At 43.6% G+C, this 23,879-nt stretch overlaps 1 protein-coding gene and 1 pseudogene across 4 annotated transcripts in view; both read left to right on the top strand.

Moving 5' to 3' along the window:
- STIM1 (stromal interaction molecule 1) overlaps positions 1 to 23,879 on the top strand; it is a 226,913-nt gene that overhangs the window by 12,288 nt on the left and 190,746 nt on the right. The gene's annotated exons all lie outside the window — the stretch shown is intronic.
- Positions 8,020 to 8,723, top strand: LOC112606263 (annotated as a pseudogene). The gene has a single exon (XR_003115621.1). The product of XR_003115621.1 is annotated as a peptidyl-prolyl cis-trans isomerase A pseudogene (transcript).

The raw sequence follows: 23,879 nt of genomic DNA, 5'->3' as shown, positions 1-23,879 counted from the left end.
ATTTGTGGAGGTCTTGTTTCGAGAAACTTTTGCTGACAAGAGCAAAGGTCACTGGAACTCACACTTCATGTCTCGGAAGAGATAAATATGTAATTAAGACAACTGAAATCACTTCAATGGTAAGAATGATGATGACAGTGGCCGGGCATGGTGACTCATGCCTGTAATCCCAGCACTTTGGAGACTTAGTCAGGTCGATCATGAGGTCAAGAGATCGAGACCATCTTGGCTAACACGGTGTAACCCCATCTCCACTAAAAATACAAAAAAAAAGTTAGCCGGGTATAGTAGCGGGCACCTGTAGTCCCAGCTATTCGGGAGGCTGAGGCGGGAGAATGGCGTGAACCAGGGAGGTGGAGCTTGCAGTGAGCCAAGATCATGCCACTGCACTCCAGCCTGGATGATAGAGTGAGACTCTGTCTCAAAAAAAAAAGAAAAAAAAAAAAATGATGGTGATAGCTGCTATTTATTTAGCACCTTTGTAGGTGCTTTACATCTGCAAAACAACCCTTAAAGGTGGATATTGCTTTCATTTTACCAATGAAGAAACTGTAACTCTGAGAACTTAAGGTCATTTTCTGAAGGTGGCAGAGCCAGGATTTGAAATTAGCTTTATCTGATCCCGAGACCAAAATTGTTTTTATTTTTGTTTAATAACTTGGTGTGGGGTGGCCGGCGGGGGGAAGAAACAGCTATTTGAGTTTAGAATTTAGGTGGAGATAGGCATTTTGTTTAAAAATTCTACAATTTATAGGACTGTTAGGTGGTGTTAGTTTATTCTATCACCCAAGTGGCCTGGGAAACTAGGATTAGAGGTGGGGTGGGAGATGGAAAGAGAGACTGCATTTTACTTATAAATTCTGAATAGATAGTAGTTAGCTACAGGGTGGTGTATATTCAGTTTATATTTTCCAAAACTATCACCCTGGTTGAACTATTCTGAATTTAAGCCTTGGGGTAGGGGCTGTGTCTTTGTAGTTAGTGTTCTTATCTCTTTAGTCAACATTTAGCATGTTTATTATACGTTATAAGACAATCTCTGCCCAATAGAAGGACTCAATATAGTAGGAGAATTAAGATGTATGCTCACATTTTATATTATAATAAGAGCTTCTATTTATTGGGTACCTATTCTTCATTTTTTTTTTTTGTTTTAGACAGAGTCTTGCTCTGTTGCCCAGGCTAGAGCGCAGTGGCGTGATCTCGGCTCACTGTAAGCTCTGCCTCCCGGGTTCACGCCATTCTCCTGCCTCAGCCTCCCGAGTAGCTGGGACTACAGGCGCCAGCCACTGCACCCGGCTAATTTTTTTGTATTTTTAGTAGAGGTGGGGTTTCACCATGTTAGCTAGGATGGTCTCGATCTCTTGACCTCATGATCTGCCCGCCTCCACCTCCTGAAGTGTTAGGATTACAGGCGTGAGCCACTGCGCCCGGCCTGAGTACCTATTCTTTATCAGGACTGGGCTAGGTACTTTCACATGCATTATTTTAGTTAATCCTCACATCAGGTCTCTCACTAGCTTATTGTACAAGGCAATCTTGGTTCAGTGCCCTGTGATTGATACTGATAGTCTTGTTGGCAGTTGTGATCTTCTGTGCTGGGGGAGATCAGAGAAGCTTTGTAGAGGAGGTAGCAGCGTAGTGGGTCTTCAGATACTTCACGTAGAAATATAAGGGAATTTGAGGAAAGTATTCTAGTCATAGGAAATGTTATGAGTAAAGGTCTGGAGTGGGAAAAAGTAAAGAGTCTTTGTGGGGCAGTAGTTTAGATTGGCTGGAGAGTGGTAGCTCTTCAGGAGAGTACCATAAAAAGATCAAGGAAAGACCAAGGAGGGCCTAAATTGTCAGGCTACTTGATTCTTTAGGGAATAAATAGTCCTTGCAGGTTTTGACAAGGGGAGAGACATGACCTGAGTTCTGCTTTAGCAAGGTTAATCTCACAGAATATGCACAGTACATTGGTAAAGGTGAGATTGGAGGCAGTCAGCCTAGATAGGAGACTTTGCAACTGTTCATGAGCAGAAGAGATCAGGGTCTGCATTGTGGAGGTAAAATCAGTGGGACTCAGAGTTTAAATGTAGGAAGGGAAGGAAAGAAAGAAAAGAGTCAAAGATACACCAGTGTTTTGAGTGTGGGTCATGAAGAGACTGGTGGTGCCATTAACAGAAAATATATTGCAGTCAGAAGGAGGGTCAGTGCTAAGGGATGATGAGTGATGGAGTAGCTGACCTTATTTGAAGTGCTGGGCAAGGGGCTACACCCACAGGACTTCAGGAACCAAATAATTCTTCCTATGCTTATTTCACATTGCTACATTTTATAGATGAGTTTTCTGGGGTCCAAAGAAATGAAATGATTTGCCTAAAGTCATACAGTAACTCCATGGTGGAATCTAAGTCTGAGAACCCACATCTCTTTGCTTTTTAGCTATTAAACTTCCTAACAAAGCTGAGCCTTGACTCTAGGAAAATCAGACAGAGTCTTGGAGACAGACAAACCTGACTTCAATTCCAGATCTTGCCATTTTTCTGTTTGTGAGATCTCAACAAGATTGCTTTTCCTCTCTGAGCCTCATATTCCCTTTTGTCCACATTTGCAAAAAAGGGAATATTAATTTTTACCTCATGGAGGCATTGGAAGTAAAGATGCTTTCTGTAATACTCTTTTTCCTTTTTTTTGGTTTTGTTCTGAGATAGGGTCTCATTGTATCACCCACACTGGAGTGCAGTGGCACCATCACAGCCCACTGCAGCCTCCACCTCCCGGGCTCAGGTGATCCTCCCATCTAGGCCCAACAAGTAGCTGGTACTACAGGTGTGTACCACCATACCTGGCCAGTTTTTACATTTTTTGTAGAGATGGGGTGGTCTCACCATGTTGCCTAGGCTGATCTGGAACTCCTGAGCTCAAGCATTCCACCCACCTCAGCCTCCCAAAGTGCTGGGATTATAGGCATGAGCCACCGCGCCTGGCTACATCTCTGGTTTTCTAGTGGGTTATGGAGTGGCTGACAGAACACTGAGTGACCATATCCTATCAGGTACTCTTTTTTTTTTTTTTTTGAGATGGAGTCTTGCTCTGTTGCCAGGCTGGAGTGCAGTGGTGCGATCTCGGCTCACTGCAACCTCTGCCTCCTGGGTTCAAATGATTCTCCTGCCTCAGCCTCCCAAGTAGCTGGGATTACAGGTGCCTGCCACCACGCCTGACTAATTTTTGTATTTTTAGTAGAGACGGGGTTTCACCATGTTGGCTAGGATGGTATCTCTTGACTTCGTGATCTGCTCGCTTTGGCCTCCCAAAGTGCTAGGATTACAGGCATGAGCCACCATGCCTGGCCTCCTATCAGCTACTTTAACCAGAGAGAAGATGATTAATATCCCTTTCCCCCAGTGTCTTCTGCCAACCTTCATGTGGGCTCAAGGTGGAAGCAAAGTGGTAGCTGAATTTAGGCTATGCTTGGGGGGAACTTCTTCTAGACTAGGGTAAGTCCTGGCTTGGGACAGAGGAACTAGGGTGGACTTGCTGGTTAGAGTGCTTGGAGTCCTTATCTGGTCATCTCTTTGGTTTAGTACTAAGTTCTCCTCAGAGGGGGAGTAAGCTGCTCTAATAGGGGTATTGTTAGGTAGTAGGGCTGTGGTTGTGTCAGCTCTGTGTCACTAGGGCAGGCCTGAAACTAGCTGTTTTGTCCAATATCTAGTCACATACTCTGAGTGAGTAGAGGAGGAATACAAGGTTTTCTAGTTTTAAAAAACAACTGTGTACTATTTTGTAGCTTCTGTCTTAATGCCTTTTCTTTCCATTGTTTTCTTGAAACTTTTTTCATTTTCTTCCCTCTTCCTAGGTTGGTTCTCTTGAGTGTTCACAGCTTTCTTTATGGAAAATCTAGTTTAATAAAAAGACCACAAGACTAAGAATTGGGTAGGCTTAATTTAGCCTGGGATCTGATACTCTTGACTTTTCTGGGCTTAAATTTCTTCATCCCGGCTATTGTGGGGATAACAGAATCTATCTTACAAGGTTGATGTGTGCAGATCTTATGAAATAATGTAATAGGCATTTATTCTTACACAAATTTGAGTGATTTATCATTACTGTATTAGTTTTTCTCCTCTGAATTGTCTGATGATCTATTCTTTGCAATTCTTTGGTTTATCCTCTCTCTTTAGTACTCTGTTCTCCTAGGTTCTTACTCTTCCCTATAATCTTGTTTACTAACTCTCTTTTTTTTGAAACAGAGTCTACCTCTGTCGCCTAGGCTGAAGCGCCTTGGTACGATCTTGGCTCACTGCAACCTCCACCTCCTGGGTTCAAGCGATTGCCGTACCTCAGCCTCCTGAGTAGCTGGGACTATAGGTGTGTGCCACCACGCCCGGCTAAGTTTTGTATTTTTAGTAGAGACGGTTTCACCATGTTGGCCAGGCTGATCTTCAACTCCTGACCTCAGGTGATCTGCCTGCCTCGGCCTCCCAAAGTGCTGGGATTACAGACGTGAGCCACTGCACCCGGCCTTGTTTTCTAACTCTTAATGACAACAGGAAAAGTGTGGCTACACTGGCATTACACCTGGTCCAGTTGCAAGGGAGTGGCACTGAGCTCTTGGGGAAATGTAAAGTTCATTGGCTTTTGAGTAAAGTTCATTGGCTTTTGAGTAAAGTTTCTTTATCTCCCTTTTCTTTTTTTCTTTTTTTTTTTTTTTTTGAGACGGAGTCTTGCTCTGTCGCCCAGGCTGGAGTGCAGTGGCACGATCTTGGCTTACTGCAAGCTCCGCCTCCCAGGTTCATGCCATTCTCCTGCCTCAGCCTCCCGAGTAGCTGGGGCTACAGGTGCCTGCCACCACACCGGGCTAATTTTTTGTATTTTTAGTAGAGACGGGGTTTCACCGTGTCAGCCAGGATGATCTCCATCTCCTGACCTCGTGATTCTCCCACCTCAGCCTCCCAAAGTGCTAGGATTATAGGCGTGAGCCACTGCACCTGGCTCTTTACCTCCATTTTCATATCTGCCATCTGGTTTACCATTATAGCTCAATTCTTTTGAATATCGAAGTCACTTCCATTTCTGAAAACCCCCCTTTAATGCACAAGTATTACTGTGTTTATGTTACTCCCACTTTTTTTTTTTTTTTTTTTTGAGACAGATTCTCACTGTGTTGCCCAGGCAGGAGTGCAGTGGCGTGATCATAGTTCACTGTAACCTCCAACTCCTGGGCTTAAGTGATCCTCCTACCTCAGCCTCCCAAACTGGGACTATATGCGGGTGCCACCACACTCCACTAATTTTTGAAAATTCAAAAACTTGGCCGGGCACGGTGGCTCACGTCTGTAATCCCAGCACTTTGGGAGGCCGAGGTGGGTGGGTCACTTGAGGTAGGGAGTTCGAGAGCAGCCTGACCAACATGGAGAAACCCCCTCTCTACTAAAAATACAAAAAAATTAGCTGGGCGTGGTAGCTTGTAATCCTAGCTACTTGGGAGGCTGAGGCAAGAGAATCGCTTGAACCCAGGAGGCGGAGGTTGCAGTGAGCCGAGATTGTACCATTGCACTCCAGCCTGGGCAACAAGAGCGAAGCTCTGTCTCAAAAAAAAAAAAAAAAAAAAAAAAATTAAAACCTTTTTTTTTATGTGGAGATGGAGTTGCCCAGGCTGGTCTTGAACTCCTGGCCTGAAGTGATCCTCGCACCTTGGCCTCCCAAAGTGCTGGGATTACAGGTGTGAGCTACTGTGTCTGGCCAGGTGTTTACATTATGTCTGAACTGAGGACCAAAACTAGCTTTTTAGTATGGATTAGGTTAGGTATAGCCACTGGGGAATGGATTGCATTCTGGGGTGAGGGGTGGAGCCTGGCAAGAGGGCAGTTCTATTAGCTCAGTTTACCTATGCAGGAAGGGTGTTAGGACCTCCAGGCATACTTATGCTGCTTCTGTTATAGCTGACACCTAACTGCTCCTCCTGAGCTGAGCATATGCTTGTACTCTTAGACAGAAGTCAGAGCTTGGTGAGGCTTGATTCCCCAAAGAATTCAGTGATGAAAATTAGGCCACTTGAGCATATCTAATTGGCTGAACTGTGTGAAGGGCAGAGGCTTTCCCTGGGGGCTCCTTTTAATCTCATGTGGTTATAGTCTTTTAAGGTTGGACTAATTAAAATGTGTTGGCAGTTGGACTCACTACTTTCCTTGCACTAGGTCCTGCTCCAGCCTCCTAGAGTACCAGAAGTTGGCACAGAGCTATTTTTCCTGGGGAGCTGAGGAGTGGGTTTCCATTTCCTGATCTACTAAATCTACAGTGATGTAATGTTTGTCCAGAATGGACTGCCAAACATCTTATGGTGGGGAGAAATTTAGGCTGGGACCTAGATGTGGCCTGGATTTGCTGCACTTCTTCAGGTGTCTTTTCAGGTTGATTGTCTGTTCTAGTAGCCCTCAAATGGCCTTGCTCTGTGAGCTGGCAAGTCATTTCTATTGTCCTGGAGTATCCTTCCCTGGTATGTGTTCCTCTTCCAACCAGAAAAAGGGATAAGGAAAAGATATTTAAGTCCTACCATTTGCCAGATCAGGGCTAGTATTTACACACCTATCTTTGAGGTATGCTTTATAATACCCGTTTTGCAGATGAAGAAATAGATTCAGCAAAGGAAAATAACTTGCTTGATTGTCATTACAGGCTGTAGGCAACTGAATCAGAATTCAAATCCAGGTCTTTCCCTAGCTTCAGGTTACTTTCCTAAGGTAGCACAAATGATTTCATGTCCTCTTATCCTTTTAAGCCTACCTAAGTTCTCATATCCAGAGAGTCTTCTTCAGTTCCTTCAGCCAGAATGACTTCTTGTCCTGCTTTTTCAGACTACTCTGCCTCTCGCTAATCTGTCTATTTAAGTCAGTGAGGCATGAATCTACCTCCCTATTCTGACTATTCCTGCTCCTGCAAGATTTGGTACTCAGAGTGTATTTGTTAAAGAACAGAATGAAGTTATAGTGCTGAAATTTCAGGTGTTAGGACAGACTGGCAAGGGTAAGGGTTTTGGGCAAAGCCTTGGCTAGTTTTTCAAATAAGGCCCCTCTGTGTCTTTCTGATTTGCCCAGAATGTGCTGTTATTTTCCTTGACATCTGGCTTTAGAGTTTGTATCTTTTTTTTTTTTTTAATTTTTATTTTCTCCTCCCCTACCTCTTCTTTTATTGTTTGTTTGTTTGTATTTTCTATAGGCTTGCAACCCATAGAGCTAGGCTTAATGCTCCCTGGAGTGGAGTGATAGGACAAACCCTCAACTTGGCCTTGGTTGCTGGAATATGCCTGTTGACCATGGTGCTTGGATTTTGTTTGTTTGGTTGGTTTTTTGCAAATAGCATGCCAAGATATTAACCTTGCATTTGGGGCTTATACTTTCTGCAACCTCTGCCTACCGGTGTATGTCACTTCACAGGATAAAGGCTTTCTTTCCTGGCAAAGACAAACATATGTAAAAGCATCCCTATAAGTTGAATTATTTTTCTCACTGACTTGAAAACAATTATAAAACTATCTCAGACCTTTTTCTATGCATATAGTATATACTTGGTGTTTAACATAAAAAGTTCCTTTGGGAATAAATGGCAAATTGGAACATAACGAAATATAGGCCAGGCACGGTGACTCACGCCTGTAATCCCAGCACTTTGGGAGGCCGAGGCAGGCAGATCGCTTGAGCTCAGGAGCTTGAGACCAGCCTGGGCCACATGGCGAAACCCTGTCTCTACAAAAAATACAAAAAATTAGCCAGGAGTGGTAGTGTGTGCTTGTAATCCCACCTACTTGAGGGAGCAGAGGCAGGAGGATTGCTTGAGCCTAGGAGGCTGAGGCTAAAGTGAGCCAAGGTCATGCCACTGCACTCCAGCCTGGGTGATAAAGTGAGACCCTGTCTCAAAAACAAAACAAAACAAAACAAAACCCTAAAAACAACAACAAAAACATCAAACCCAAAAACAAAATATAGCTAAAACACCTTTAGTGGGAGAAGTGATAAAATATTAATAATCGGCTTTGCAGACGCTGCCGCCGAGGAAAGTCCTGTACTACTAGCCATGGTCAACCCTACCGTGTTCTTCGACATTGCCGTTGACAGCGAGCCCTTGGGCCGCGTCTCCTTCGAGCTGTTTGCAGACAAGGTTCCAAAGACAGCAGAAAATTTTCGTGCTCTGAGCACTGGAGAGAAAGGATTTGGTTATAAGGGTTCCTGCTTTCACAGAATTATTCCAGGGTTTATGTGTCAGGGTGGTGACTTCACACGCCATAATGGCACTGGTGGCAAGTCCATCTACGGGGAGAAATTTGAAGATGAGAACTTCATCCTAAAGCATACAGGTCCTGGCATCTTGTCCATGGCAAATGCTGGACCCAACACAAATGGTTCCCAGTTTTTCATCTGCACTGCCAAGACTGAGTGGTTGGATGGCAAGCACGTGGTCTTTGGCAAAGTGAAAGAAGGCATGAATATTGTGGAGGCCATGGAGCGCTTTGGGTCCAGGAATGGCAAGACCAGCAAGAAGATCACCATTGCCTCCTGTGGACAACTCGAATAAGTTTGACTTGTGTTTTATCTTAACCACCAGACCATTCCTTCTGTAGCTCAGGAGAGCACCCCTCCACCCCATTTGCTCACAGTATCCTAGAATCTTTGTGCTCTCACTGCAGTTCCCTTTGGGTTCCATGTTTTCCTTGTTCTCTCCCATGCCTAGCTGGATTGCAGAGTTAAGTTTATGATTATGAAATAAAAACTAAGTAACAAAAAAAATTAATAATCAAAATAAATACTGCAATAGGACGAAACATGAATTTTTGCTTTGTATTGTTTTGATAACATAGGCAATCTGAAATAGCTTAGTCAAATGGATTGAACTAAATAAGGACACAACATTCCTTGTGGTTTCTCTGCTATGGAGAATAGATATGAAATGTTCTTAGGAGAAGGGGCAAAGAATGCATTCAGGGACTAGGAAGAACTGTGCTGTGGCTCAGTTCCTCTACACAGTGGTGAAACTAAGCTTTCTGGTTGTCTGCTCCCCTATGTGTTAAAGGGAATAATACCTATCTTGTTTAATTTTATGAGGGTTAAGTAAGATAATGTATGTGAAAGTCTTTTGTAAACTTTGAAATACTGTTATGTCATACTTAGTGGGTGACTGGAGCCAAATTGCTAGCACTGTAAGGAAGCTTTTGGTTTAAGATATGGCATCCTAGGTAGGAAGAAGGATGCAAAATTGATGGATAAACAGTTGAATGCTGTTTGGGTAGCAGCTGAGAGGAATTCCTGTGAGTTGAGGGAAAGGACTGCGTTCATTTCCTTTGTTTTTGGGTCTCACTCTGTTACCCCAGCTAGAGTGCTGTGGTGTGATCGTGGTTCACTGCAACCTTGAACTCTTGGGCTCAAGCAATCCTCCTGCTTCAGCCTCCTGATTAGTTGGGACTACAGGCACATCCCACTACACCTGACTGATTTTATTTTTATTTTTTGTAGAGGCAGGGTTTCACTGTGTTGCCCAGGCTGGTCTCGAACTCCTGGGCTCAAGTGATCCTCCCACCTCCATCTCCCAAAGTGATGGAATTATGGGCCACTGGGTCTGGCCTTCCATACGTATTTATTGAGTCCTGCCTGCTTGAAGATAAAGAAATACTGATATCTACCTACTAAACATGTGATGTGCTAAAATATGGAGGCAGTTTTGTTTAGAATGAAAACCTCATAAAGATGGGGTTCTTGTCTGTCTCATGCACTGCTATATATTCACCAGGAGTAGTACCTGACATGTAGTAGGCTCTCAATAAATATATGTTGAAAGAAAGGTTACGATTTGGAATCAGACAGAGCAGGTTCATATTTGGGTTCTGCCCAGCCCCTTTCCTGAGTGAGTTGCTCAGTTTCTTCATTTATAAATAAAATGGGACTAGGATTAGCTGGTTATTGGGAGGGTTTTTTTTTTTTTTAAAAGATTAAAACCTTTTCTATAAGACTTACAGTAAATGCTTAATGAAAGATAGTTTCTTTTATTTCCCGTTTCTGGTTTGCAAAGTGTGATGGGAGTGCAGAGGAGGAAGCAGTTAGAGCTACCTGGGGGAGTCTAGACGGTGGCTTCACAGGCTTGATCTGATAGTGTCTTCCTACAGAACAAGATTATTATTATTATTATTATTTTCTTACAAAAGGAACTCCCTGGGATTAAGCAAGCATCTTGGACTTGGTATGCCTTGCTTCTCTGCATTTCCCATGGTCTTCATTGGAGAACTGGCTCTTGTTTTTCTAGCAAGGTCACAGTTACACTGCAGGTTTGTGCAGAGGTTGTTGTTCCAGAAGCAGCTTCCAGTGGAGACTCTGGACTTAGCTGATTTGCATGGGCTTTTTGTAGCCGGCCGTCAATCCCCTATCCCCACCCTGCCAAATACCTCAATAATTGTTAGTTATACCTTTGAAAACGTGTACTCAGCTTGACTCCTGTTCCGGGTCAGTTGTAAATTCTCATAGAAGGTAGAGCAGAGTGTGATTGCTTGGGTTAATCAGGTATTTATAAGTTGACCTTTACTGGTGAAAACTTAATTTTTCCCTCATGTCTGAGTAACTCTAGCAGGCTGAGGGCCTTGTTCTCAGGCATTCCCAGAACTGTTGGGAGTTGCAGCAGGTTTGCCTGCTCTTGTCATATATGCACGAGGGCCAGTAGGATTCATCTGTCTCCCAGCAAGGGTGCCCAGGACCTCTCCTTTTATCCTATCATTCTAAAGCACTGGATCATTCTAAAGCACTGGGAATACCAGTCTCCTTTCTCTGATCAGCATTTTAGACTCTGATGCTTTCTCTTCTGGTTTGTTTCTTGGGAGAATGTGTAAGCAGGGAGGAATTGTTTGGTTTTCAGGTAGAAAAGACTTCTTGCTTGTGAATTGAAGTCACTAGGCGAGAAGTGGGTAAAGAACATGTTCCTGAATAGGAGTGGTCAAGCGTTGATAAGTTAGAGGTGGTTTGGGGGTTAAATGGGCCTGGTGCTCTCGAGGAGTGGAATCAGTACGGATCCTGGTTATGTCTTCATTGCCCTCCTTCGGGAGCTGAGCATTGCCACAGGGGAGATCTCACATATGGGCTGGGGAGAAGGGAAAGGAGGAGGGTTGAGGAAACAAGAGACAAAGGGAAGAAAAGGGAACTTTTGCTGAGCTGTTTCTCTAGGCTAGGTGCTTTACACCAATAATTTTCTTTAATCTTCACAACTACTTTGTGAGGTAGCTGTAATTAGTCTTGTTTTACATATGATGAAACTGAGGCCCAAAGAGGTTAAGCAACTTACCCAAGGTCACAAAGCTAGTTAATGATAATAAGTTATTATTTATCATGTGCCTGAAAAGCACATATGAAGTTTCTTTTTTTTTTAATCCTGTGAACGATAATTATTACTTCTTCAATACAAATGAGGAAACTAGGGATTAAAGAGCTTTGGTTACTTGTGGAAGGTCACTCATCTGGCAGTGTCAGTGCAGGGATTTGAAACCAGGTCTGTCTCATTACAGAATGTGTTCCCTTGATGTCCATGTTGCTCTGCAAATGGAAGAGCTGGGATTCAAATGCAGAGTCATGAGAGCAGGGCTTATGTGTTACCTATCTTTGTGTCACCATTCCTTGTGACAGTGCTTACCATGTTATTAGTGCCCAATAAATGCTTGCTGTAAAATCTAGCTCTGCCCTCCCCATAGCTCATGTTAGCTGCAGTGGGTTCCAATTTCTAGCTGCATCGGGTTCCAATTTCTAGCTGCATCCTGCCCCAGCTGCTCGGCTGCCTATCTTCCCCTGACAGTTTGGCCTTATCCTGCCTACCCATTGTGGCCTCCCTGACTTCCCAACACACACAGCATCTCCTCTAGCACTGTTGCTTTCCTCTTCTTCATACCTTTTTTTTTTTTTTTTTTTTTTTGAGATGGAGTCTCGCCCTGTCACCCACGCTAGAGTGCAGTGGTGTGATCTTGGCTCACTGCAACCTCTACCTCCCGGGTTCAAGCGATTCTCCTGTCTCAGCCTCCTGAGTAGCTGGGACTACAGATGCGCACTGCCACACCCAGCTAATTTTTGTATTTTTAGTAGAGACGGGGTTTCACCATGTTGGCCAGGCTGGTCTCAAACTCCTGACCTCAGGTGATCCACATGCCTCAGCCTCCCAAAGTGCTGGGATTACAGGCGTGAGCCACCACGCCCGGCCCTTCATACCTCTTTTCCCTAGCTATACATTTCCCTCCGGCTGTGGCTTTCCAAAACCCTCCAATCCTCTTCATTCTTTTCTCTGTAGTTTTTCTGACATATTCCAGGGACTTCCCTTCTAGGCTATAATCTTCTTAGTCCGTACCATATAATTTGTCAGCTAATTATCTACTGTTTCACTTTCTGTTGGTTTCGTGGACATTAATCTTCTCCCCAGCCAGCTGATGGTAGTCATATTATAATAACTCCCCAGATTGGTTTGTGCTCTGCAGTTTACAAATCACTCCCCTATTTAAGACCTGTCTTTTTGCTTACCATGCCCACAGCTGCGCTATGAGGTATGACAGGAGGGGATTGTTATCTCTATATTATAGTAAACAAATGCAAAGAGGGCAGGTGACTTCCCAATGTCATATATGTATTTAGGGGCAGAACAAAGACTGCATCTCAGGTTTACTGATTTCTAGCTTAGAATTTTATCTGCAGTCTCTTCTACATTTGTTTTTTTCCCTACCATTTCCCCTCTTACCTTCAAGGGTCACTCAAGGTAGAACATCTACCTTGTGGGTTTTTAGGAGGTTTGGTTGGTGACCCAGTGAATGGTAGAGTAGCCCAGATAGCAGTCTTAGGTACTTCTCAGTGGCATCAGTGTTCTGGGTTGCTATTGCCTGTGAGAGTTCTCTTTCTGTGGCTGCCAGGATTAATGTGGAACTAAGAAGCATTAGATTATTATGGATGGTCAGAACACACTCTCATGGAGATCCAGGAAGCAGGACAGGATGTGTGGTGCCCGGCACTTTTGTGTTGTGGCAATGGCATGAGCTTTGCAAGCAGTCAGACCAGAGTGTGAAATCTGGCTTTGCTGTTGTTTGTTGGCCTCATGACCCTTAGTAAATCATTAATCTCTCTGAGCCTTAGGGCTACTGAGAGAATGTATTTAAGGGCCACATAATGGCCTGTAAAAACAGTATTTGTTGTTGGTTTTTATTGCCAATACTACTTTAAGTTTAAGGTGCCCGAAGGGCATTAGAAGCCCGCTAGCACCTGTGACCCTTGCAGGTTACTTCTTGTGTCTTGATTTCTAAGCATTAGTGATGACTACCTTGGAGACTATTGGCTGATAGGGGATGAACTTGAATGCTGTTCCCCAAGTCTCCAGTCTCCAGGTTTCCAGTGCCTTCTCAGGGCAATGAAAATAGTTTGTGGACAGCTAGGGGATGGTTTCAGTGTCAAACTTTGGAAGTAAAATCTTTCTTGTTTTTTCTGAAGAACTTTGGCATTAGAATTGTTGGTTCTGGAAAGTCAAGAACACAGTTGTTATTGAGAGATTTTAGTTATTTCTGAAACCAGATATTGCTCCAAAGCTGTTTGTTAAATACTTCCCTACTCTTCCTAAACCCCTGCCCCTCCCCAAAAGAAAAATAAATCATATTCAGACCATTGTGTGATGGTTATATCTTTGGCCTCCCTGGTCACCCAGGCTCTAGCTCTCTGCTAGCACCGCTCCAAATTGCCGCTTCAAGAGAGGTCAGTCAGCCCCTTTCCCTTACTCCCCACCCATGACCTGGTCTGTCTGGAAAGAGGATGAGATACATGGACCAATACATCCTATTTAAAAGGGAGCTTGCTTTCTCACTAGGGACTTTAGACTGCCTGACACAGGAAATGACTAGAAAATCTGACCAGTGGAGCATAACTCATTGCTAAAATGGCAGGTTTGGACGGCTGCAGGATAGCAGAGTAGGCTCCCTGAAGAGGCAGGAAGGGGCAGCTGAATGAGAAAACGGTGACTTTTGAGGTTTTCCTTTTAGAGTATGGTGACGTAGGCTGTTTATTTAAAAAAAAAAAAAAAAAGGAAAATCACATAAGATTAATCATTTTTACAATTCAGTGGGATTTAGTACTGTCACAAATCTAGTTCAAAACTATTTCATCAACCCTGAGGAAATCCATACCTGTTAAGCAGTTGTTCCTAATTCCCCCCTCTCCCTTTCTCCTGGCAGCCATCAATCTGTGTATCTGTGTTTTGTCTGTATATATTTACCTATTCTGGATATTTCATATAAATGGAATCATATGATCTATGAGGCACCACACCCAGCCAATGGGACACTTTTTTATTGTCTGCTTCAAACCACTAAGTTGTATTTTCTAGAGTCAGTGATTGTATTTGATTCATTTCTGTCTTTAGCATTTAGCATAGGAACTGGCATTTAGTGGATGAGTGGATGCTAATAAATGCTGAATGAAACTTGAGTATAGACTGAAGACTTACTTGACAGTAATGACACCATCACTGTAGGAGGGATCAGTTGTGGGCTGTACTAGATGTATTCATATAATAAATATTTAAGACCCTACTGTGTGCCAGAAACTCTGCTTGGTATGCAATAAAGAATAATAGTCCTGCCGGGCACGGTGGCTCACACCTGTAATCCCAGCACTTTGGAAGGCTGAGGCGGGCGGATCACGAGGTCAGGAGTTCAAGACCAGCCTGACCAACATGATGAAACCCCATCTCTACTAAAAATACAAAAATTAGCTGGGCATGGTGGCGCACGCCTGTAATCCCAGCTATTCAGGAGGCTGAGGCAGGAGAATCGCTTGAACCAGGGAGGCAGAGGTTGCAGCGAACCAAGATCACGCTACTGCACACCAGCCTGGGTGACAGAGTAAGACTCTGTTTCAAAAAAAAAAAAAAAAAAAAAAAAAAGAATAATAGTCCCTATTGTTTTATATTCAGGTAGGAAGATAGGCCATAAACAAGGAGATAAGTAATATAATGCCTGGTAATCATAAGTGCTAAAAAACAAAGTAAAGCAGGGCAAAGGATTAGAGAGTGATGGGGGTGCTATTTTAGGTAGAGTGGTGGGGAAGGCCTCTCATTGGATGGCCCTTAAAATCAACTCACAAGGGTCTGGACCAGGAATCAGAAGACTTGGGTTCTTCTTATGTCTCTGTGCTTTGTTACTTAGCAAAATTACTTAACATTTCAAGGTTGGAGTTTCTTTGTCTATAAAATGGGTGCAAGAATACCTGCCCTGGTATTGTGGGAGTGTTGTAAGGATTCAGTGAGTTAATGGACATTGAAAGTGCTTTGTTATATGGTGAATCACATGATGTTTGGCTTTCTCTTTCCCAAGTTGAGAGGATGCGTGAGCAGTGTGGGAGCCAGCCAGATGTTTTCAGCACTTTGAAGACAAAAGGAACTGGTTTCTGCTGGGAGCTGTCATGCCAGCTTGCCTGGAACACTGACTTATGCAGTGCTGATCCAGGGGCTGAGAGTAAAACCCATGCCCCAGGTGGTTCTCCATGTAAATTGGCAAAAGGGAATAGCCTTGGGAACTTGGGGCCTATTCTGCTTAGCCTCCCAGGAGGTAGAATGTGGAGAGGACTGTTTCTCTCCGTTCAGCCTTATTTCTTGCTACATCTGAACCTAACCCAAGGGAGTAATAATCAGCAGTCCCCAAGAAACCTGGGAGGTGGAGGTTGCAGTGAGCTGAGATTGCATCACTGCACTCCACCCTGGGCGACAGAGCCAGACCCCCTCTCAAAAAAAAAAAAAAAAAAAGTGATATGTTCGTATAATGGAATCTTATTTAGCCATTAAATGGAGTTAGGTATTGATAGATGCCACAACATGGATAAACCTTGAAAACATGCTAAGTGAAAAGGCTACATATTGTATGATTCCATTTACGTGAAATGTCCAGAATAGGGAAATCTATAGAGAAAGTAGATTAGTGTTTGCCAGAGTGTGGGGGGAGAGGGTAATGAGAAGTTACTGCTAATGGATATGGGGTTTCTTTTTGGGGTAATGAAAATATTCTGAAAAATTAGATTGTGGTGACGGTGGTACAACCTTATATTAAAAAATCACTGAATTATAAAATCTAAAAGGAATAATTGTATGACGTGAATATATTTCAATGTAAACATAGATAATTTTCTTTTTTTGAGACAGTATCTCACTCTATCATCCGGGCTGGAGTGCAATGGTGCAATCATGGCTCACTGCAGCCTTGACCTCCCGGGCTCAAGCAATCCTTCTACTTCAGCCTCCCAAGTAGCTGGGGCTATAGACACATGCTAGCCTGGCCAATTTTTGTATTATTATTATTTTTGTAGAGACAGGGTTTTGCCGTGTTGCCTAGGCTGGTCTTGAACCCCTGGGCTCACGTGATCTTCCTGCCTTGGCCTCCCAACGTTTGGGATTACAGGCATGAGTCACAGTGCTCTGCCAAACATACATAATTTGAGTTTGCTGAGAACTATTGGTTTAACACAGTTGTAGATAATTATAATTTTCTTTTCTGATTGGAAGTCTTATCCCAGTACTTCAGCTCACAAAGGTAGACACATTCCAGTTTTATTTTATTTATTTTATCATTTGATTTTTGAAACAAGGACTCGCTCTGTTGTACAGGAGGCTGAAATATGGTGGCACAATCATGGCTCACCGTAGCCTCTACCTCCTGGGCTCAAGTGATTCTCCCACCTCAGCCTGCTGAGTAGCTGGGACTGCAGGCATGAGGAACCACACCTGGTTAATTTTTCTATTTTTTTTGTGTAGACAAAGTCTCACTGTGTTGCCCATGCTGGTCTCCAACTCCTGGGCTCAAGCAGTTCTCCCACCTCAGCCTCCCTAAGTGCTGAGATTACAGGTGTGAGCCACTGTTCATGGCCCCATTCCAGTTTTAGATGTGAGTTTGAGCATGATCTTAGACAAGGGCCCATTAATGAATGTGTTGAGGATACAGCATCGTCCTGCTTTGACTCAAGGGGGCTTTTTCTGCCTTTGATTAAGGATTGGCGTGGGTGAGTCATTTCCCATAGTCTGAGGGATGTGGGATATAAAGAGTGAATTGTTATGTCTGATGATATCTTGAATATCACACATTGTAGGCCAAATATAGGTGCTAAACCATTTGGCTTGAATTCTTTATAGAAAATTCCCTGGGAACCCCATGATAAAATAGAGAAAGAGAAAGAGGGATAACCTAAGAGGGAGGAGCAATCTGGTGAGAGACATTCTTTTCACCTTTTCACACATGAGCAATTAAAAACTTAAGGGAAGTTGATTTTTTTTTTTTTTAAACTCTGTAAATAGCTACTGGTATACTTCCTTTAGGCTGCTATTGTATTTTGTGCTATAAGAAGAGAGACTTGGCTGGGCGTGGTGGCTTATGCCTGTAATCCCAGCATTTTGGGAGGTCGAGGTGGGCGGATCATGAGGTCAGGATATCGAGACCATCCTGGCTAACCTGGTGAAACCCCGTCTCTACTAAAAATACAAGAAATTAGCTGGGTGTGGTGGTGGGCGCCTGTAGTCCCAGCTACTTGGGAGGCTGAGGCAGGAGAATGGTGTGAACCTGGGAGGTGGGGCTTGCAGTGAGCGGAGATTGTGCCACCTCACTCCAGCCTGGGCGACACAGCGAGACAACGTCTAAAAAAAAAAAAAAAAAAAAAAAAAGTCTTATTTGGCCAGGCACGGCGTCTCATTCCTGTAATCCCAGCACTTTGGGAGGCTGAGACGGGCAGATCGCGAGGTCAGGAGATCAAGATCGTCCTGGACAACATGGTGAAACCCCGTCTCTACTAAAATACAAAAAATTAGCCAGGCGTGGTGGCGGGTGCCTGTAATCCCAGCTACTCAGGAGGCTGAGGCAGGAGAATTGCTTGAACTTGGGAGGCGGAGGTAGCAGTGAGCCGAGATTGCACCACTGCACTCCAGCCTGGCGACAGAGCAAGACTACATCTCAAAGAAAAAAAAAAAAAAAAAAGAAGAGAGACGGGCCATATACTCAAGGAGTTTCAAGGAGGTGAAACAAACATCTCGGATGAAAAGGTTCCAGGGACTAGTATTGTACACAGTCAGAGGAGGCAGAGAGGGCTGTGAGCTTGGTAATAAGAGAGGAGGCTTGGGAAACCCAGCCTGAGTGTAGGTCCAGAGGGCAGCATGCACTGGGTGAGGACCTCTAGGGAGAGTAAGGCAGGATACATTCTCGTCCTTATACTTCCTTCCCTGTTTTTGTACCTGCTAACTTTTGCTCTACAACAAATAGGCCTTTAAGCATCTGTTCTGAGCCTGGCCTTGCACAGGGCAAAACTGGAAACATGGGCATTATGCAACCTGGGCCATATATCTAGAAGTACTTAATATATTGCGAGAGGTGAACCTGGAAACAATGGACTATAATTGCATGGGTCAAGGTATGTAATAGACAGAGATGGATTTGATGTGTGAGAGTGCTGACCCACTGACTCTGACTTGGGATTAGGTAAATTTACCTTTAAAAAGGCATTGAGACAGGGCCTGGTTAGAGAAACCTGTTAAGGTTATTGCCAGAAGATGAAGCAGAGGTACAGAATGCTACTTTTGGGGTATGGCTGCTTTAGGGCCTTTCATTTCATTTTCAGATTTGATGAAATAATAGGCATCTGTGGCCAGGCGCGGTGGCTCATGCCTGTAATCCTAGCACTTTGGGAGGATGAGGTGGGCAGATCACGAGCTCAGGAGATTGAGACCATCCTGGCTAACCTGGTGAAACCCCGTCTCTACTAAAAATTCAAAAAATTAGCTGGGCGTGGTGGCACACACCTGTAGTCCCAGCTACTTGGGAGGCTGAGGCAGGAGAATCGCTTGAACCCGGGAGGCGGAGGTTGCAATGAGTCGATATCTCACCATTGCACTCCAGCCTGGGTGACAGAGTGATATTCTGTCTCAAAAAAAAAAAAAAGAAAGAAAATAGGACATCTGGCCGCACGCGGTGGCTCAAGCCTGTAATCCCAGCACTTTGGGAGGCCGAGACGGGCGGATCACGAGATCAGGTGATCGAGACCATCCTGGCTCACACGGTGAAACCCTGTCTCTACTAAAAATGCAAAAAGCTAGCCGGGCGAGGTGGCGGGCGCCTGTAGTCCCAGCTACTTGGGAGGCTGAGGCAGGAGAATGGTGTAAACCTGGGAGGCAGAACTTACAGGGAGCTGAGATCCGGCCACTGCACTCCAGCCTGGGTGACAGAGCGAGACTCCGTCTCAAAAAAAAAAAAAAAAGAAAAAAAGAAAATAGGACATCTGTGTCCAGGAATCTTTTTATCTCCCCACCACCCCTCAAGCAGTGCTGGGCTGACTGCAGAAGGCTCTTCCTTGTTCTGCACTTGTTCCATTTCTGTTTTTGAAAGATGAAGCCTGAGAGGTGTCAGAGCTATGCCAGCTGCTATGGGGCCAGAAACAGGTGAGGCTTTTAGGTCTGCTTGAGTTAAGGAGTGAGGGGTTTGTCTTCTTCAGCTAGCTTAATTAAGGTCTTTGCTATGAAACTGGATAAGTAGTTCACGTAGCTTGTTTTTCATTTGGGGCTATTTTCAGCCTCGGAGGCCAGCAAGGTGAATGACTGAGATGCTTTTATGGGGTTCAAGCTTTTGCTAGATCCTATTTGCCAGGATAGGTGCCCAGCAGTTTTCCAGGACATCAGGTTTTCTGAACAAGCAGCACTGAAAGGAAGAAGCACTTCCCTTTTCTCTCAGTGGGCAGTATAGGAAACGTGAGAGTGGGTGGTCAGTTTAATATTACAACCCAGGTTTTAAGTAGAGATGCTGTATAGTTTGGAACATTGCCATATAGTTTTTTGTTTTTTTTTTTTTAATTTTTGAGACAGAGTCTCACTCTGTTGCCCAGGCTGGAGTACAGTGGTGTGCTTTCTGCTCACTGCAGCCTCCATCTCCCAGATTCAAGGGATTTTCCTGCCTAAGCTTGGAGATTACAGGTGCTCCACACCTGGGATTACAGGTGTGCACCACCATGCCCAGCTGAATTTTTGCATTTTTAGTAGAGATGGAGTTTCACCATGTTGGCCAGGCTGGTCTTGAACTCGAGACCTCAAGTGATCCACCTGCATCGGCTTCCCACAGTGCTGGGATTATAGGTGTGAGCCACCGTGCCCGGCTGCCATATAGTCTTTAATGCAGTTTTGAGGGATTCATCTGAATTGTTCTTGTGTTTTTCTTGTTATCTTGACTGCCAGGCTTTACTATGGGGGGAGCTCTATAAATGTATAGATCTGCCGCTGGCCAGAGACTTGATCTCTTTTGCGCTTGCACACCTCTAGGGCTAACAAAGCAGATGGAGTGGGCTGTACTAAGAGGTGATGCATTGGTGGTCCATATCCAAGAGTGTTCTTGGGAGTTCCCTATCTAGTGAGTGCTTACTATGTGCCAGGCAGTTGTGGCAACAGTGGGCATCATACTAGGTGCTGAAGTTTTATCAGAGATACCTAAGGCAGATCGTTATCTGATCCCTAAGGCCCAACAAATAAATAAATATTTGTTGTTTAATAAATGTTGGTCCAAGGAATAAACTATTTTTTAAAGGAACCCAGATACAGGGGGTGTGAGAAGGAAGCTAGCAGTCATTGAATGCTTACTATGTGCCAAGTACTGTGTTAAGTGCTTTCACAGATATTTAATTTTTTTAAAAATTATTAATTTTTTTGAGACGGAGTCTCGCTCTGTTGCCCAGGCTGGAGTGCAATGGCGCGATTTTGGCTCACTGCAACCTTTACCTTCTGAGTTCAAGCGGTTCTCTCACCTCAGCCTCCGGAGTAGCTGGGATTACAGGCGTGCGCCACCACATCTGGCTAATTTTTTGTATTTTTTCTTTTTAGTAGAGATGGGGTTTCACCATGGATACTTAATTTTTAATACAGTCTTCTGAGATTGTTAATGTTATCAGTATCTTTGAGATGGACAAAATAAGAGGTTAAATTACTTGTCAAAGTCACTTTCTATTAGCCTTATCTAGGCTCTTTTTTGAGGGTCTGGCCTCTTGGTTTGGTAGATACCTAACAGGGTAATCTTGTTTTTAGTATTGTTGGGTGAGTAGGGCTAGTCTGAGTCTTTTCAAAGTCACAGGAGATGCAGTTGTCTAGGCTTGGTGCTGATGATATAGATAAGGATAATATAAGGTACATAACCTGGAAAAATTACTATTGAGTGGGGAGACAGGTAAACAGGCATTACAGGGTAGTAAATATTAAGCAAAGACAGGCCTTTTTACTTTGTGAGAGGTACATTGGGCAGGGACTTCTACTCTGAGGCTTCAACTCTTGTCCTTTCTGTACCTGTAGCTCCTCATTGGGATATCCCTTATTACCTGACCATGTGTTTTGACAGTTTCATGAGTGTTACTTTTTCATCAAGATTGCTTACTCCTTGAGACTAGATATTCTTTTTTTTTCTTACTGCCTCTTAGATATCTGACCTAGGCCATCACGCTTACCTTCTCTGGACCTTAGTGGCATTATCTGTAAAACAAGGCTAATGATAGGTGTTTTGCAATCTGAGAGCCGGGGCCAGTCCAGGTGGTGATCTCTGGAGGTTCATCTAGTTTTTTCAAATCTGTGATTTCTGTGATCATCCTCTTTTGGTCCTTATATAGAGCTGGATATCCAGGAGGCTTTAAGTTTGTCACAGAGATTGTTGAAGGTATTTTCTGGTACCTCAGAAGTCTTAAGAACTTTTCTGTATCACCCTGTTAGAGCTACATACCCAGCAGCACTGACAGAGACTCATGGCTTCTCCTGGCCAGTCCCTTGGACCGAACCAGTTTTCTCAGCCTGGTAGGGAAGATTTGACTGAAATTTTAAACTCAAAAGGATATCATGGCCAGGCATGGTGACACACGCCTGTAATCCCAGCTACTCAGGAGTCTGAGGCAAGAATCTGGGAGATGGAGGTTGCAGTGAGCCGAGATCACACCAGTGCACTCCAGCCTGGGTGACGGAGCAAGACTCCATCACACACACACACACACACACGCACACACAAAGCGTATTGTATTTAAGTGTATTTTCTAGTATGGCTTCTTTCATCATCAGCTAGGTCAACTAGAGGTAGTGCTTTCCTGATTTTGCTTCTGGAAGGCGTTCTTTGAGCAGTGAGATAGGACCCCACCCTTAGGACTTTCACCTCTCCAGGTATTGGGCCAGAAGTCTAAAGCTCCATGAAATACTGTTTATGTACAATTCTAGCTTGAGCTCTAAACTTGTAAAAGAATCAACTTTGATATGACTTGGGGTCCCATGGGACCTACCAGGAAATCACAGGAACTCTGAGCTACAGCAAAGTCCACCACTAATTAGACAGTTAATAATGCTAATTATTATGATAAAAAATGTATGTTGAATACTTATATGTCAGGTACAATTACATATTTATTTAATTCTCACAGCAGCCAATGATATAGATATTGTTATTATTCTCATTTTGTAGATGAAGAATCTAAAGTCACGTGTCTAGTAATTGGTGCAAGTAGGACTTAAGCCTAATTAGAAATTTCATGTTCTAATTCCAAACCCTATGTTCTTTTATTTTTTAAAATAAAAAAAAAATTTTATTTTTCATTTTTTTTTTTTTTTTTTTGAGACAGAGTCTCGCTCTGTTGCCTAGGCTGGAGTGCAGTGGCACGATCTTGGCCCACTGCAACCTCTGCCTCCTGGGTTCAAGTGATTCTCCTGCCTCAGCCTCCCCAGTAACTGGGGCTACTACAGGCGCATGCCACCACACCTGGCTAATTTTTGTATTTTTAGTGGAGACAGGGTTTTGCCATGTTGGCCAGGCTGCTCTCAAACTCCTGACTTCAGGTGATCTGCCCGCCTTGGCCACCCAAAGTGCTAGGATTACAGGTGTGAGCCACTGTGTGGGCTCACTATTGTATTTTAATTATTTACTTCGATATCCTCCTACCAGATTTTAAATTGCTAGAAGGCAGGGACTGATTACTCTTTATTTCATTAAAAAAAGAAGTATTGAGTTATGGCATATATCCAATAAAATGAATTAAATGCTTAATGAATTTTTACCAATGTATTTATCTATGCAACTACCACCTAGATCAAGATACATTTCTGCATCTTTCTAGAGTGTAGCATAGAGATGAGCAAACATTTTCTGTGGAGGGCCAGAGAGTAAATATTTTAGGCTTGATGGGCTATACTGTAAGTTGTAACAGGAAAACAGCCATAGATAATATTTAAATGGACATGTGTAGCTGTGTCTAATAAAACTTTGTTTACAAAAACAAGGTGTTTGGGCTAGATTTGGCCTGAGAGCCTCAGTTTGCTGATCTAGCAGAGTGTCTAAGGACAAAACAGAAATTCAGTAAATGTTTGTTGAATTGTGGACAAAGTCCTTGATTTCAGAAATCTCTTCTTGATTTTCTAGCAGTGGGGCAGCTTGTATCTCCACAGTAGGGCTGTACTTTGTTTTTATTTTTTATGTTTTATTTATTTATTTTTGTTATTTAGTTTTTATTTCATAATCATAAACTTAACTCTGCAATCCAGCTAGGCATGGAAGGGAACAAAGAAAACATGGAACCCAAAGGGAACTGCAGCGAGAGCATAAAGATTCTAGGATACTGCAAGCAAATGGGGTGCAGGGGTGCTCTCCTGAGCTACAGAAGGAATGATCTGGTGGTTAAGATAAAACACAAGTCAAGTTGTCCACAGTTAGCAGTGGTGATCTTCTTGCTGATCTTGCCATTCCGGGACTCAAAGTGCTCTGTGGCCTTCACAATATTCATGCCTTCTTTCACCTTGCCAAAGACCACAGGCTTGCCATCCAACCACTCAGTCTTGGCAGTGCAGATGAAAAACTGGGAACTGTTTGTGTTGGGTCCAGC

The sequence above is a fragment of the Theropithecus gelada genome, chromosome 14, assembly GCF_003255815.1.
Source record: "Theropithecus gelada isolate Dixy chromosome 14, Tgel_1.0, whole genome shotgun sequence".
Taxonomy (NCBI): Eukaryota; Metazoa; Chordata; class Mammalia; order Primates; family Cercopithecidae; genus Theropithecus; species Theropithecus gelada.
Note: the sequence above shows the minus strand (reverse complement) of the source record. Positions and strands in the feature narration are given on the sequence as shown.